Source organism: Salvelinus alpinus, chromosome 24 (genome assembly GCF_045679555.1).
Source record: "Salvelinus alpinus chromosome 24, SLU_Salpinus.1, whole genome shotgun sequence".
Taxonomy (NCBI): Eukaryota; Metazoa; Chordata; class Actinopteri; order Salmoniformes; family Salmonidae; genus Salvelinus; species Salvelinus alpinus.
The window spans coordinates 27770868-27786359 of NC_092109.1; the positions used below are offsets into that span (position 1 = coordinate 27770868).

Genomic DNA, 15492 nt, shown 5'->3' on the forward strand with positions numbered 1-15492 from the left:
CTAATCACGTCAGAAGCTCTATTTGCCATGTGCGCTGTTATTCATCTATCTGTGTTGCTGCTCTCGTGATCCACAAATGTGAGTTGCGGTTGTTTTTCTTTGTTCAATTGGAAAAACGAATGCTATTTGCTGAATACTAGGAGTGAAAGCACTGTTATTTACCATACTTCGAGGGATATGATGGGGAGAAAATCAGAGTTGTAAATTGTTTAACCTGCAGCCAAGACTATATAGCCTATACATGGTTAATTATGGCTGGCATTGGTTCAAATCTGCCATAATAATAATGTTGCCAGCTAAGGTATACGAGGGGATGGTAGGCCTAGTTTGACAAGGCTATCTGTGCACAAGATGGAAGATAAAGGTAAATATTATTTAATGGAAAGAAAATGCACTGACTATTATTTGACTATAATGACTGTGACTAAAACTAGACAAAAAATGACCAGACTTTTAGTCGACTGATAATAAAAAATGTTACGAAGGATGAAATTACTAAAACGTGACTAAGACTTAAAGGTATTTTAAGACTAAATCTAAGACTAAAACTAAATCTAAAATACTCAAACTAATACTAAAACTAAATCTAAAATGGCTGCCAGAATTAACAATGTCCAGTAGTTAGCTACACCGCTACATGGCAAAAAAGTACACTGAACAAAAATATAAATGCAACACATAAAATGTTGGTCCCATGTTTCATGAGCTGAAATAAAAGATCCCAGAAATGTTCCATATGCACAAAAAGCTTATTTCACGCAAATTTTGTGCACAAATTTGTTTACATCCCTGTTAGTGAGCATTTCTCCTTTGATAATCCATCCACCTGACAGGCGTGGCATATCAAGAATCTGATTAAACAGCATGATCATTACACAAGTGCACCTTGTGCTGGTGAGAATAAAAAGCCACTCTAAAATGTGTAGTTTTGTCACACAACACAATGCCACAGATGGCTCAAGTTTTGAGGGAGCATGCAATTGGCAGGCTGACTGCAGGAATGTCCACCAGAGCTGATGTCAGATAATTTAATGTTAATTTCTCTACCATAAGCCGCCTCAAATGCTGCACAACCGCAGACCACATGTGCCCATGCCAGCAAGGGCCTCGCCTTCTTCACCAGCGGGATCGTCTGAGACCAGCCACCCAGACAGCTGATGAAACTGTGGGTTTGCACAACCGGATAATTTCTGCCAAAACTGTCAGCAAAAGTCTCAGGGAAGCTCATCTGCGTGCTCGTCATCCTCACCAGGGTTTTGACCTGACTGCAGTTCTGCATCGTAACCGACTTCAGTGGGCAAATGCTCACCTTTCGATGGCCACTGGCGTGCTGGAGAAGTGTGCTCTTCACGGATTAATCCCGGTTTCAACTGTACCGTGCAGATGGCAGACGTGTGGGGACGAGAGGTAAGCTGATGTCAACGTTGTGAACAGAGTGCCCCATGGTGGTGCTGGGGTTATGGTATGGGCAGGCATAAACTAGGGATAACAAACACAATTGCATTTTATCTATGGCAATTTCAATGCACAGAGATACGGTAATAGATCCTGAGGCCCATTGTTGTGCCATTCATCCGCCGCCTTCACCTCATGTTTCAGCATGATAATGCACGGCCCCATGTCGCAAGGATGTGTACACAATTCCTGGAAGCTGAAAATGTCCCAGTTCTTCCATGGCCTGCATACTCACCAGACATGTCACCAATTGAGCATGTTTGGGATGTTCTGGATCGACGTGCATGACAGCGTGTTCCAGTTCCCGCCAATATCCAGCAACTTTGCACAGCCATTGAACATCTATGCGAAGGAGATGTGTCGCGCTGCATAAGGCAAATGGTGGTCACACCAGATACTAACTGGTTTTCTGATCCACGCCCCTACCTTTTTTATTTTTTAAAGGTATCTGTGACCAACATACGCATATCTGTATTCCCAGTCATGTGAAAGCCATAGATTAGGGCCTAATTTATTTATTTCAATTGACTGATTTCCTTATATGAACTGTAACTCTGTAAAATCTTTGAAATTGTTGCGTTGCGTGTGTATTTTTGTTCACTGTAATTAACTACTGAAAACACTACAAAAATTTGAATTTAGTTAATCTACCATCAAGCCACTGCAAAATGTAGCTGAATTATTAGTTGAATTACATGTAGTGGCGCTACTCCCCAAGTATGTGTAGTGTAATGTAATAACTAATGTGGCATGGTGACAGGGAGTGATATAGGCTAGGACCAGATAGGAATTAAAACATGATGGAAAACATTATCTGTAACTTTAATTAATCAGTAAATTCATATTGAAATACACTGGGTCAGCTGTACCCTGCTGCTAAAACTGTTTTCTGAGTCCTACTGTTGAATCTGTTTACGAAGTGTGTTTCTTTCTGTCACTGTCACGATAAGCAAGTGCAAAATACATTGCCATGGGGGCACAGTCTTGCGAGTTTGATGTTGTGTTTGTACATTTCTGCTGCGTGGAGCATCAGAGCACCTTTGCCATCACCAGTAAACGGGATCAGTACTGGAGTAGCAGTCTCGCGAGAGCTAGTTTATTTCGTTTGTTATCTTTTGTATTTATTCAGCGAAATAGCACAGTAATTAGGACGAAGTTCACCGCATGAGGTTTGCTTGTAGAAATAAGTTGTTGTAGTTTAGATGATAGAACAAATGTTACATTTAAAAAACAAATAAACGAACTGGAGTAAGCACCAATAGGAAGGCTGGTGGTGCTGAGATTATGCTAATATTCGCCGCAAAGCATTCTCATCAAATAAGCAGAGGATCTTGATGTTTCATGACATGTGCGTAAATATAACGATAGGCATACAAAATATCAACTTTTTCATGGTGCTGACATGGACTTAAAATTAGAAATATATCAGTATAGTCTAAAAATGTAATCTTGTAACCGTGATGAAAAATGACTTGCCACGCATACTTGAGCATCGCTGCCATGTTATTGCTTTATCGTCAGTGAGGTATATCCTTACCTGTTACTTCAGAAATGAAGTATCAGAACATGATGAATGGAATAAGATGAGATATGATTATTCTCACCTGGTCCTCGGAGAAACGCAACACTCCGGGGATCCTATTCTGATTAACTGGCGACGTAAGAGGTTTTGTTAAAAAAAGGTAATACGGTCTAAAACGTTTGTTAATTTTGTCAATAGATTGTAATAAAGAAATACAAACGCAGTACATCTATCCAATTCTAGCGAACTGGTTTGAAAACAAAGGTGAAATAAATAAAAACTTGATGACTTCCGTCCATGCACACAGAGAAGATTCCCTAAAAACACGCCACTTCGAAACGGCTAATGACTTTTTTTGTAGCAGGTTATAATTTACGCAGCAGGTTTGGAGAATTAAGTTATGGGAAATAGTATTGAGATCTCAAATTTGTTAGGAGGCAAAATATATTGTCGTTTATGAGATATTCATAAACATTATGCAATAAGTTTATGTGATGACGAGGTGGCCGAGTGGTTAAGGCGATGGACTGCTAATCCATTGTGCTCTGCACGCGTGGGTTCGAATCCCATCCTCGTCGGTGGAAGAGATTTTGTCCTCGATGGGAGATTTGTTATTGTAGATACATTTTCGTTTCACATTGCATTGTTAATATTACGTATAGCTCGATTTCTAAACGAGTATTTAGGGAAATTGAATTCTTGGAGATTTTGCAAACAGTGCGGTGATTACCTCTATCGACATGCAATGGAATTCAATGTAGGCCTCTCAAATCCTTTATAAATCAGGTACATTTTCTATATTTCACTACGGCAGTTACAGGACTGGGTCATAGCGATACATTTGAAATGCAGACGGCTACTTTTTTTCGTGACCATTAAATAACATTATATTAATAAATATAGTCTGAATCACGCTACAATTTGCAGATATTTTAATATATGGATAGCGTACAAAAAACATTTCGCTCGTTGTAATACCAGTGGTGCCGTGGCTTAGTTGGTTAAAGCGCCTGTCTAGTAAACAGGAGATCCTGAGTTCGAATCTCAGCGGTGCCTTTTACATTCAACCGCTCAGCTATCACTTAATTTGAACAGAAATGCAAATGTCGCTAAATTACTCATTTTTAAGTGTTTTGAAGGATACTCTAGCTATATTCTTATGTTACCATATATACCACCATGTTTACATGTTACTGAACAAGCTATCACAGAATTAGATGTTCATCTATGTTTCTCAAACGTCAAATTTCGAAGTGTTTAAGGTTACATTTAGGCACTAACTCCGAATTTTTAAGGTTAGGGTTAAGTTTAGACATTAACTCCGAATGGTTAAGGTAAGTAAAGGTTAAGGCTTGGGATAGTATTTTTTTTATATTTTTGTGTTAAACCTTTCTATTGCTGGATTCGAACATACAACCGGAGACAGCTGCTTACCTAGCAAAAACAAAACCTACTTCAAAATAATACCCTGCTAACCCAAATGTCCTCGGACATGTATAGCGGTCGAATACTGACTTGAATCATTGGTGACCTGGCCTCAAAACTCAAATGGCAGCGGTGGGATTCGAACCCACGCCTCCTGAGAGACTGGAGCCTAAATCCAGCGCCTTAGACCGCTCGGCCACGCTACCTTTCAGAAACTCTCGAGAAATGCTTTCCAAAACACAAGTCATAGCCAGCTACATGATAATGTACTCATTATTGTGTTGCTTCAGTGTCCCTTATTACATACTCACTGGCACACAAATACTGTATCTCGTCCTGCTAATTACTCTAGTTAGCATTAGTTTGTAGTAACAGCATCCAAATCATACAAAATGCACACAAAAAAAGTTGTATTAGTCCTACACATTTTAAATCTATAAAACAGACTGTCCTGATAGATCGTTTAATTTACAGTTTCAGTTCTCACCGCTGGAGGTCGACCTTGTACCACAAACAATTTCAAATGGGACGTGACACTTATTTAAAAAAAAATATTAATTGATAACAGACACACACACGTTGAATACAATATATTATAAATCCGTTGTCTCTACAACTCAAAACAATATTCTCTGATGGAACTGAGAAATGTCATACATGGGGGGAAATTGTTGTGTTTGTGTACAATTGTGTTTGTTATGGTTTTGCTCACAGTCCTACCTGTATTTGGTAAATTACCTTCTGTTGTATTGCAGTACTAATGTGTTATGTTTGTACTTAGATAAACAAAACAAAAAACTGTCTACTGGGGGTCAGGTGCTGGGTCAGAATAGCGGTAAGGGTCAAAGAGGTCACGTCCCCAATCATAAGGGTCAGAAGGCGCTACTGTCTCCTCGGTGGCCATTTCTTCTTCTTCTTCTTCCTCCTCCTCCTCTTCCTCTTCAACAGGGGCCACCACAACAGGTGGGAGAGTAGGGGGTGGTGGTGGCTCAGTCACCTGGACAGAGCGAGGTGGGTGATCGATCAGGCAGTCAGGGTCCCAGTAAGGGTCGCAGTCATACTCCATCCCTTTAATGACAACGGGAGAAGGAGGTGGGAGAGACTTCTTAGGAGGGGGTGGGGTGGGGGAGGTGATTCAACAGCTGGCTCTACAGGTGCTGCAGGAGCTAGCTCCGCAGGTCCGGCAGCGGCTATGACCACCTTGCCGGTTTGGGGTTTGCAGGTAGGGTTGTAGCGTGGGTCACAGAGGACCGGGATGGCCCCTGCAGGCAGGTAAACGATGTGAGCTTTACAGAGAGGGTCTTTGGGGTTACACAGATACAGGACATCAGCCTCAGTTAGAGAAAGTGGTGCTGGTGTAGTAGGAGGGGGCTGAGTGGTAGGAGGCACTGTGGTAGTGGTAGGAGCTGCGGTGGTAGGTGGAGGGGTTATCACACCCAGGGCATTCTGGTAGCTGGATGCGTCTGGGCCATAGACCTGCTCTAGGTGACGCATCTGCTGATACAGTATCCTGATCTTGTCAATCTCATACAGCTGGGAGAAATGGAGAGAGATCCACACAGGATTTGAGAATGAGAGGTAAGTGATCAGATTGGTTGAGGGATGGGCAGATGACAAGAACCTGAATGAAATCTTGTTTAAGATTCATTATAATGCTGCAATAAAATTAAATAAATCTCTCTCATGATGTGATCCCTTTACTCACTCCTTCAATATGGCCTATGCTGTTGTAGAATTTGTAGTAGGACTGGAAATCAGGCGTGCCGCGGTGCCACTTGGGGTCCGGGTCGACGTTCCGTTTGGAGCGTGACTGAGACAGGAAGCCATGAGCCTGGGCAGAGTCGATGCTGACCTCCCCTACAGCTGCATTTAATGACAGGAATCATGGTGGGAGAGAGGGGTTGGAGACAAAACATTTAAGCAAAATAATTAGAAAACCTCTTTCTTTCTCACACGCGTGAACAATCTCTCTCTATCTCTCTCTCTCTCACACACACACACACACACACACACACACACACACACACATGTCAAACATAAATCAAAGAGTAGGCTACGCAGTAAAACAAGCACGTGCTGATGTTTTATTTTCTAATATTAGGCTCATTCCACAAAATGAGTGCCTTTTGCATCCCTTTGATATTTTAAGTAGAAAAATATATAGAATTTTAAAAGCCTGTTATATTAAATGAAGTGCCCTTTAATATAGACCACATGGAGAATTCAATAAATCTGATTTTGAATACGAAAAAGCATTTAGCATTTTGACATGTCCCTCCATCAACCCTGTGTTACTTCTAGGAAGATTTTAACCCATTTAATCCCAAAAGTTTCACCATCATTGTAAAGCCCTAGTTATTTTTTTGCTTTGACAAAGTTCTTTCTGAAGATGATTATTTATTTCATGTGATTAGTGATCATTTACATTTCTCCCTCATTTTAAGGTCAACCCTGTTACGTGAACTGAACTCTCGTTTTAATATGGTGAAACAGTTTTTTATTTTTTCAAAAGAAACATTGAACATCTAATAGTCAAATCAGTGTAAATGCAGGTGAGCTGTTTTGGCCATTTTCTAGTGTTTTGTGGTGGAAAACTGAGGGTGTCGAGCGTAACATCAACCCTGTTACCCATAGATAGACAGGCTAGAAATGTTTTAACAAGTACATTTTTTGTGTGAAGCTTGCAGTCAATGGTTACTTTATTTAACACTTAAAAGGCACTTACAAGTCTTTTAACCTTTTGAGATGGGAAAAAAAATTTTTTTATTAAGTTGAACATGTGCTCTTTATGACAGAACGTTCAAATCAAAAGTTTTTTGACCAAGTTACACTTCTCAAAATGCACACAATTGGTGGAACGACTCATTACCTCTAGCCTTCAGAGGTGTAGCATCCAGCAAACCTGCAGAGAGGGATCAGGGGTAGAGAATACAAACAGGGTCAGAGGTGGAGAGGAGGCTTTTGCTGCAGAAATATCTGCACTCAGAAGTTTATGAAAACAATATAACATTTTCTATTTCATAAAATCTCTTTGCATTATCACTTGCATCTACTGAAATAATCTTACTTTTGCAATAGAAAGATAAGATCCCATTCTATAGGCTATATTTAGTTGCCATCTAGGCATAAATGTTGGTTTAATGTGAAAACAGACCTGGCAGTAGGCAGCATAGTGTCCCCGTCAGGAGAACCTGAACAATCATCCTTGCGCCCTGAAGAACACACAGGAAGAAGCATGACTGGCGTAAAATACAGCTTGAATTCTGTTTTGATCATAGAACACACTAACATGCTCACCCAGTAGAGTTATACTGGCATGCAGACCAGCTACATGTGCCAGGACGATCAGAGATAAACTGACAATTCACAATGCTCCAGTTTCTCTCATATTTGAAACTATGTCAACATTAGCCTGTACTACCTGCATAAAATAATAGCTAATCTAGATGACTTCACAAGATTTTAATTTACCCAATGAATCACTTCAATCATCATTGTTGTTCTTATAACAGATTAATTACATTACACAGGACCCTAAACTGGAATATAAAAGATTTTCCCACTTCACTCCAGAAAAGGCTGTTATAGGTACACAATCAACCTTTCCCAATAATGATAAATATATGAATTGAATTAACCTAGCCAGGCCTCTTGACCACCTTAATAATCAAAGTATATATTATATTAAGTACATCATCTGCAAATCATATTATTACTTACCTGTACTTGTATCTCTTCACTGTCCAGTGTCAGCAAGACAACTTTACAGTTCATAAATACTGTACTCAACACCACTCATAATTTGGGTGCTTTCCATTGGCTATTGACCCCAAGTAACTCCACCCCTTGCACCTCTACCATTCTTTTCTTCTTGATATGTGGAAATGGTTAAAGCGCTCATTAAGCGCTATTATAAGTGCGTACACGAGGGAATAAAGTCAAACTTAAAATGAAATCCAACTCGCTGTAAAATGGTGATATTCAGGCACCCGCTGAGGGCTGAAAAGGTGCATGGGGAGGCAGGGTTCCTTGATGTTATGGCCCCACTCCAGCAGCGTATGGTCCTGTTAGAAATACTCAGAAGATCTCAACTCACAAATATATTGTAGGCCATCTCTTTATGTCATATCACTACCAGTATGGTATGGCATGAACCTCATTACCTGACGCATGCATGTAGGCCAAATTAGTTCATACATTTCCCAATACAGAATACTTTCCCAACTTTTTCAAAAAGGTCAAATGCAGCAATTTTTATCTAAATATCAAATCAATTCTGGGTAAGAATTAAGTATCTTACTGTGATTCTTTTTGACCATTTTAATTTAAAACAAACAAAAACAGCTTCTTAGCAAGCAATTTCTCAAGCAAGAATTTTGCTAGGACTGTCAGGGAGTGTTCTGAGTGGGGAGGGGGAAACTGAAAATTAGCTGTTATTAGCAGAGAGGGTTGGAACCATCTTTCTTATTGGTCTATTAACTAATTTGCCGCATGGTGATGTCACCATGGAAGGCCAAAAGTCCATTCCACCATGACATTTCAGGCAGTCTTTTCAAACAGCTCTTACACTAAAAGGGATTTATCATTATATTCACAATTTCACATATTATTGCAACCTCATAGTATGAAAATATATATAACACACAGAAAAATCGTGTGTTTGACTGCACTGGGCCTTTAAGCTCTGTTCAGACGTGTGTTGGACTCGAAGGGGGTAATACAAAACAGCTATTTTCCTGACGAAACCTGGTTGAACGGCAAAAGTAACCCCTTCTCACAAAACAGATGGAGTTTTCCGTTTGAACTTCTGTTACTGGCAAATTAAACATTTGGTTGGGGGTGTACGGTTGACTTCTGTTTCAGTAAATACTGCTTAAAAATGATATCAAAACCGCTCTTTACCACCTTGTTGTCACAGGTTACTAGAAATGACAACACCTACGTTTCTTTGATGGTCAAGTAAATATTTAAGACAGGCTAAAAGTACACCGAACATAACCACATAGCACCCATACAGTGGGGCAAAAAAAGTATTTAGTCAGCCACCAATTGTGCAAGTTCTCCCACTTAAAAAGATGAGGCCTGTAATTTTCATCATAGGTACACTTCAACTATGACAGACAAAATGGGCCATGTATCGTGAGATTTTGAGTGAAAACCTCCTTCCATCAGCAAGGGCATTGAAGATCAAACGTGGCTGGGTCTTTCAGCATGACAGTGATCCCAAACACACCGCCCGGGCAACGAAGGAGTGGCTTCGTAAGAAGCATTTCAAGGTCCTGGAGTGGCCTAGCCAGTCTCCAGATCTCAACCCCATAGAAAATCTTTGGAGGGAGTTGAAAGTCCGTGTTGCCCAGCAACAGCCCCAAAACATCACTGCTCTAGAGGAGATCTGCATGGAGGAATGGGCCAAAATACCAGCAACAGTATGTGAAAACCTTGTGAAGACTTACAGAAAACGTTTGACCTCTGTCATTGCCAACAAAGGGTATATAACAAAGTATTGACCAAATACTTATTTTCCACCATAATTTGCAAATAAATTCATTAAAAATCCTACAATGTGATTTTCTGGATTTTCTTTTCTCATTTTGTCTGTCATAGTTGAAGTGTACCTATGATGAAAATTACAGGCCTCTCTCATCTTTTTAAGTGGGAGAACTTGCACAATTGGTGGCTGACTAAATACTTTTTTGCCCCACTGTATATGCCATCAGTAACAGTTTGCACTGTCAGACATTCAAATTCTATGGCTCTAGGTCACGTTTGTTTTTTAGCCAGAACCCCCGGAGTTAACACCCTTACTCTTACGATAAGTGCCATGGGCTCTTTAGTGACCACAGAGAGTCAGGACATCCGTTTAACCTCCCATCCAAAAGACGGCACCCTACACATGGCAATGTCCTCAATCACTGCCCTGGGGCATTGGTAGAAAGGAGTCTACATTAGAGAAATGAGCATAGAAGGTAACACACACACAGGAAGCTTCTGTCAAATTGCTTTCAGAAATTACATTGCGCTACTTTACGATCACCCTGAGGGAGACAAATATCACAGAAAAACATTGTACCGCTGTGATCTTTAAGGAAAATACAGGTACCTTGTCATCATGTTCTCCACAGGGAATTGAGAAAGCACAGTGAATCACTACCCTTCATAAACCAGACAGGTGCTGTGGCAAGGGGCATCCTTGTTTAGTTCTTTACTTTGATAACACATCACTACAATCTAAAACACATCACATGAGTATTAGGCCTATTTGTAAACCTATAGAAATCATTATTTAAATGTTTTTTTTGACATGAATGGAAAAGCGGGACTGAGGGGTGGCAATATGTCAGTAAGGGACTTAATCTGGGTTGTAGTCGTGGCAGAGGCCCCCTGAACGGGCAAGAGACGCACTTTAAGGAGGCGGAAGCGTCTCAGAGAGGTGCTTAAAACAGGTGTGAGGGGGGTGGGGTAGGAATCTGAGATATGCACTGAAACAGTGGGGAGACCCTGACAAGAAACATTCTCACCATAATAATCATATATAATATCCTGTAATGATACAGCAGAGGATTATAAACCACTTTCCTGGCCAACCTGTCCTAACCAGTATATCCCCAACCCCCTTCAAAAACAAACATTCCAAGGAAATGTTTGGGGCGTACATTAAGACAACATACTACCATTATATGGCAGACAGTGGAGATGACTAATATATACTTTTGTGATAATACTGTTAAAAGGTAGTCTTTCACAGTTGTTTGTCTTTGATACCTCTACAATGCTTCACATTAGGGATAAAACACTGTGGTCAATAGTATTTGGGGTTTTAGGCTGGGTATCTGTAAAGCACTTTGTGACTGCTGATGTAAAAAGGGCTTTATAAAATACATTTGATTGATTGATATAAACACCAATATGGAATGAAGTTCAAAATATGTTATTCGTCACTGGCCTTACAAGTTGGGATGTTGTAGCTAGGAGACTGCTATCCTCCTCAAGACCAAGGGAATAGATTGGTATTGCCAAAACTTTGGTTAGTTGTCAACGTAATAATAAGTGCTACTTTGATTTACGAGTCGACATTCAAAGCTGTATTATTACAAAATACCTTCAAGTTACAGTAGAGTTCACTTCATACTTCGACAACACCTGGGGTGGTAAACTACGACTAGACAGAGTCTCAATGCAAGATGGATAGGGTTTATTTCTTACTTGTTCATCCAAACATACACTTCACATTTCAAATAGCTTGTGTAGTGTTTGTCATGTGATCTTACGATCTTCCACTAAACTCCTATCTGTATGAGTTAACGGGCCTGTTTGTTCTGTCCCATCCCATGTTTGTCACATGCTTCGTAAACAACAGCTGAAGTTCCGCTCCAGTGGTCGCTCTCGGCCAGTGCTGTCAGACCGAGACAAGTGCAATGCCCCTTAAGATTGCTGGCAATTGCTCAAGACTCCGCCTCTCAACACAAGCTAGTCTTATTTGCCCCATTTAGAATGTAAAACCACATAGAAGCATAGCACATGATCCGCAACTAGTTGCACTAAATTCCAACAAATTAGACAAAACAGAAATGACTGCTGGGATGTTCAGGGAGAGAGTCAGTTGTCAGACTTGAGTCACACATAGCCTATCTGAGCAGCTAGAGGTCCCAGGTTCTATATGGGTCACAGAGACAGCAAAGGTGCAAGATAATAGGTTCATTTGTGTTGACAAGGGGTAGTGAGTCAAGAGGGCGATCAGTTCCAGTCATAGCCAGTTTTGCATGGGTTTGCGCAGCAACTCAGATGCACACAGGCTGACTGTTCACCTAGCAAAGCTGACCAGAACTAGCAGCAACATAGTTGGATGTTTTCATGGGATCTAAACATTTGTGAATTCACATCACATTTGCACAGCAGCTGGACTCGGCTTTGCTTATAGCTTAAAGGTAGACTCAGTTAAATGACGTTGCCACGGGCAACCCTGCAGAGATTGAGATGTGCGAGATGCAAAACTTGCTCTCACACAGCCACACACAGATATCTGCACATACGCACAGGTTTGCTTCACGCTGTTAGAGGGTGGTTGCCATGGGACCAAAACAGTGGAGAAGTTGAGCCTCGCGCTTCAACGATCTTAGTTGTTGCGGAAATGTACCCACTATGCTGTTTACGTTCTGCATCTACATCATATCGCTGAGTCTACCTTTAAAACCCACACTAGAGATCCCTGGCAATGTTATTTGCAGCAACTGTGACCAAGGAATTCTTACCCCCTGGTGGAACTGGCTGAGTGGTGCACCTTATGAGTCAGGAAGTGCTGGTTTTGCAGTAGGTCTGATGAGTTTATCTACTTGCACAAACAGCACTTTGGACACCAAGGGGCATAATGAACTAGTTCAATGGATGCCATCAATTCCAGAAAATATGTAATTGTGCAAATAGAATGAAGTAGACTTCTTGTTGGATGAGCACGTCAGAGTTTAGCAGATAGGACGTCTGCTTTGTGACAGAAGTGCTCACATTGCGGTAGGTATAGGGAATAACCATTACCTGCACTGTAAGCACTTTATTACATAGTAGACAAAGTAAACCTTGTGAAGCATCAGGGGTCTCTATACATTTCATTTAATGTAATTAGGGGGTGAAGTGTTAAAAAGATGAAAGGAAATGTTTTATGTATAGACTCTTCCAAGTTCCCACAGTCCACAACATTTACGGATGGTCAATTTGAACCAATCCTAGGGATCTGAAACCAGGAATCGAGTTGGCAGATACAGTGTCTTCAGAAAGTATTCACTCACACCCCTTGACTTTTTCCACGTATTGTTGTGTTACAGCCTGAATTTAATATGGATTAAATTTAGATTTTCTTGTCACTGGCCTACACACAATACCCAATAATGTCAAAGTGGAATTATGTTTTTTGAAATGTCTTGAGTGAATAACTATTCAACCCCTTTGTTATGGCAAGCCTACATACATTCAGGAGTAGAAATGTGCTTACTTCTTAGGAATAGGGGGCACTATTTTCACGTCCGGATGAAAAGCGTGCCCAAAGTAAACTGCCTGTTACTCAGGCCCAGAAGCTAGGATATGCATATAGATTTGGATAGAAACGACCCTGAAGTTTCTAAAACTGTTAGAATAATGTATGTGAGTATAACAGAACTGATTTGGCAGGCGAAACCCCAAGCACAATCCACCCAGGGAAATTTTGGGGGGTAATTTTGTTTTCCAATGCTGTTCTATGGGAAACCTGATTTGTCAGAATGTTTTTTGTTTTGTTTTAAGGTGTCATATTCTTCCTGGGGTGTATATGAACAGATTTCAATAAGATTTCATGTTGCTAAAATGCTGTCAGTTCCCCTTTAAAACAGTTAGAGTTTAAGGGCTGTGATAGGAGAAAACTGAGGATGGATCAACAACATTATAGTTATTCCACAATACTAACTTAATTGACAGAGTGAAAAGAAGAAGGCCTGTACAGAATAGAAATATTCCAAAACATGAATCCTGTTTGCAACAAGGCAGAATGTGGCAAAGCAATTTACTTTTTGTCCTGAATACAAAGTGTTCTGTTTGGGGAAAATCCAATACAACACATTACTGAGTACCACTTTCCATATTTTCAAGCATACTGGTGGCTGCATCATATTATGGGTATGTTTGTAATCATTAAGGACTGGAGAATTTTTCAGGATAAAAAATAAATGGTATAGAGCTAAGCACAGGTAAACTCCTAGAGGAAAACCTGGTTCAGTCTGTTTTCTACCAAACACTGGGAAGTGAATTCACCTTTCAGCAGGACAATAACATAAAACATAAGGCCAAATCTACACTGGAGTTCCTTATCAAGAAGACACTGGAATGTTCCTGAGTGGCTGAGTTACAATTTTGACTTAAATCTGCTTGAAAATCTATGGCAAGACCTGAACATGGTTGTCTAGCAATGACCAACAACCAATGTGACAGAGCTTGAAGAATTTTTCAAAGAATAAACAGCCAAATGTTGCACAATCCAGGTGTGCAAAGCTTTTAGACTCACCCAGAAAGACTCACAGCTGTAATTGCTGTCAATGGTAACATGTATTAACTCAGGGGGTTGAAAACCTATCTAGTCAAGATATATTTGTGTTTTATTTTTCATATATTTTTTGACAAATGTTCCGATTTTTCTTACATTTTGACATTGGGGTATTTTGTGTAGATCGTTGATGAAAAATTACAATTAAATCAATTTTTATCTCACCATGTAACAACAAAATGTGGGGAAAAATCAAGGGGTGTGAATACTTTCTGAAGGCACTGTATGTCCCACAGTTTGAAATAGACTGCTCCAGGCCAGGTGCAGGTACTGGGGAAATAAAATTGTATCCACAACATTGGGCATGTTTAGGTCTGAATAGCATTTAATGAGATCACAATCTCAAAGAACCTTAATAATATAACATTCATTGTAAAAAAATAAATAAATTGTAACCATGACCCTGGCTTGAACTAATTGGGGTGGGGGGGGGGTTGGTTAGAGGTTGATTGTAAACAAGCGTTTCACACACGTGACCATCCCCTCCCCGCATATATCTACCTGACAGTACATGTATGCGCTATGCAACCTTATTAGAGCGCCAGTATATATATTTCAGAAAAGCTAGCTGGTTTCGAATAAATAGGTTTCAGTAAGCAGTCAATTATTTGCCAACACACTGATTGTGAAAGTAAACTTCTAAAATTAGGTAATAAATTACACATGACAGATCAAACAATATAGTTTAGGTAATCTTTGCTAGATAAAATCAATCTGGTGATGCACTTTCAGACCTAAACAAACGTTGGGCTCATTGAGATTTTCGTCCTTACAAATTCAGCTAACATTTGTGCCACTTTCTTCAGGGGTAGCTATTTAACGTTACCCTCCTACTTCAGAAATCCCTTTGTTGTGTAGCTAGCTAGCTAACGTTAGCAAGATGGATAGTGGCGCGTTTAGGTTTACACGCCTGATACAACCAAGTTGTGGACAAGCTCCATGGCGCAAATTGCCTAAAGACTTGAGCATGCAAACAATTTAGTTTGATGATCAAAGCAACATCGAGGCAACAAAAACAATCTAAAAT

General features: G+C 40.2%; 4 non-coding genes and 1 pseudogene across 4 annotated transcripts; 3 read left to right on the forward strand and 2 right to left on the reverse strand.

Moving 5' to 3' along the window:
• Positions 1 to 2969: 2969 nt before the first annotated feature.
• Positions 2970 to 3103, forward strand: LOC139552900 (U8 small nucleolar RNA). Its single transcript, XR_011670561.1, has one exon. It is a non-coding gene; the product is annotated as a U8 small nucleolar RNA (small nucleolar RNA).
• Positions 3104 to 3473: 370 nt separating this feature from the next.
• Positions 3474 to 3555, forward strand: trnas-gcu (transfer RNA serine (anticodon GCU)). The gene has a single exon. It is a non-coding gene; the product is annotated as a tRNA-Ser (tRNA).
• A 404-nt stretch (positions 3556 to 3959) lies between these two features.
• Positions 3960 to 4033, forward strand: trnat-agu (transfer RNA threonine (anticodon AGU)). Its single transcript has one exon. It is a non-coding gene; the product is annotated as a tRNA-Thr (tRNA).
• A 493-nt stretch (positions 4034 to 4526) lies between these two features.
• trnal-uag (transfer RNA leucine (anticodon UAG)) lies at positions 4527 to 4608 on the reverse strand. Its single transcript has one exon. It is a non-coding gene; the product is annotated as a tRNA-Leu (tRNA).
• Positions 4609 to 4657: 49 nt separating this feature from the next.
• On the reverse strand, positions 4658 to 9970 carry LOC139552472 (uncharacterized; annotated as a pseudogene).
• Positions 9971 to 15492: the final 5522 nt, after the last annotated feature.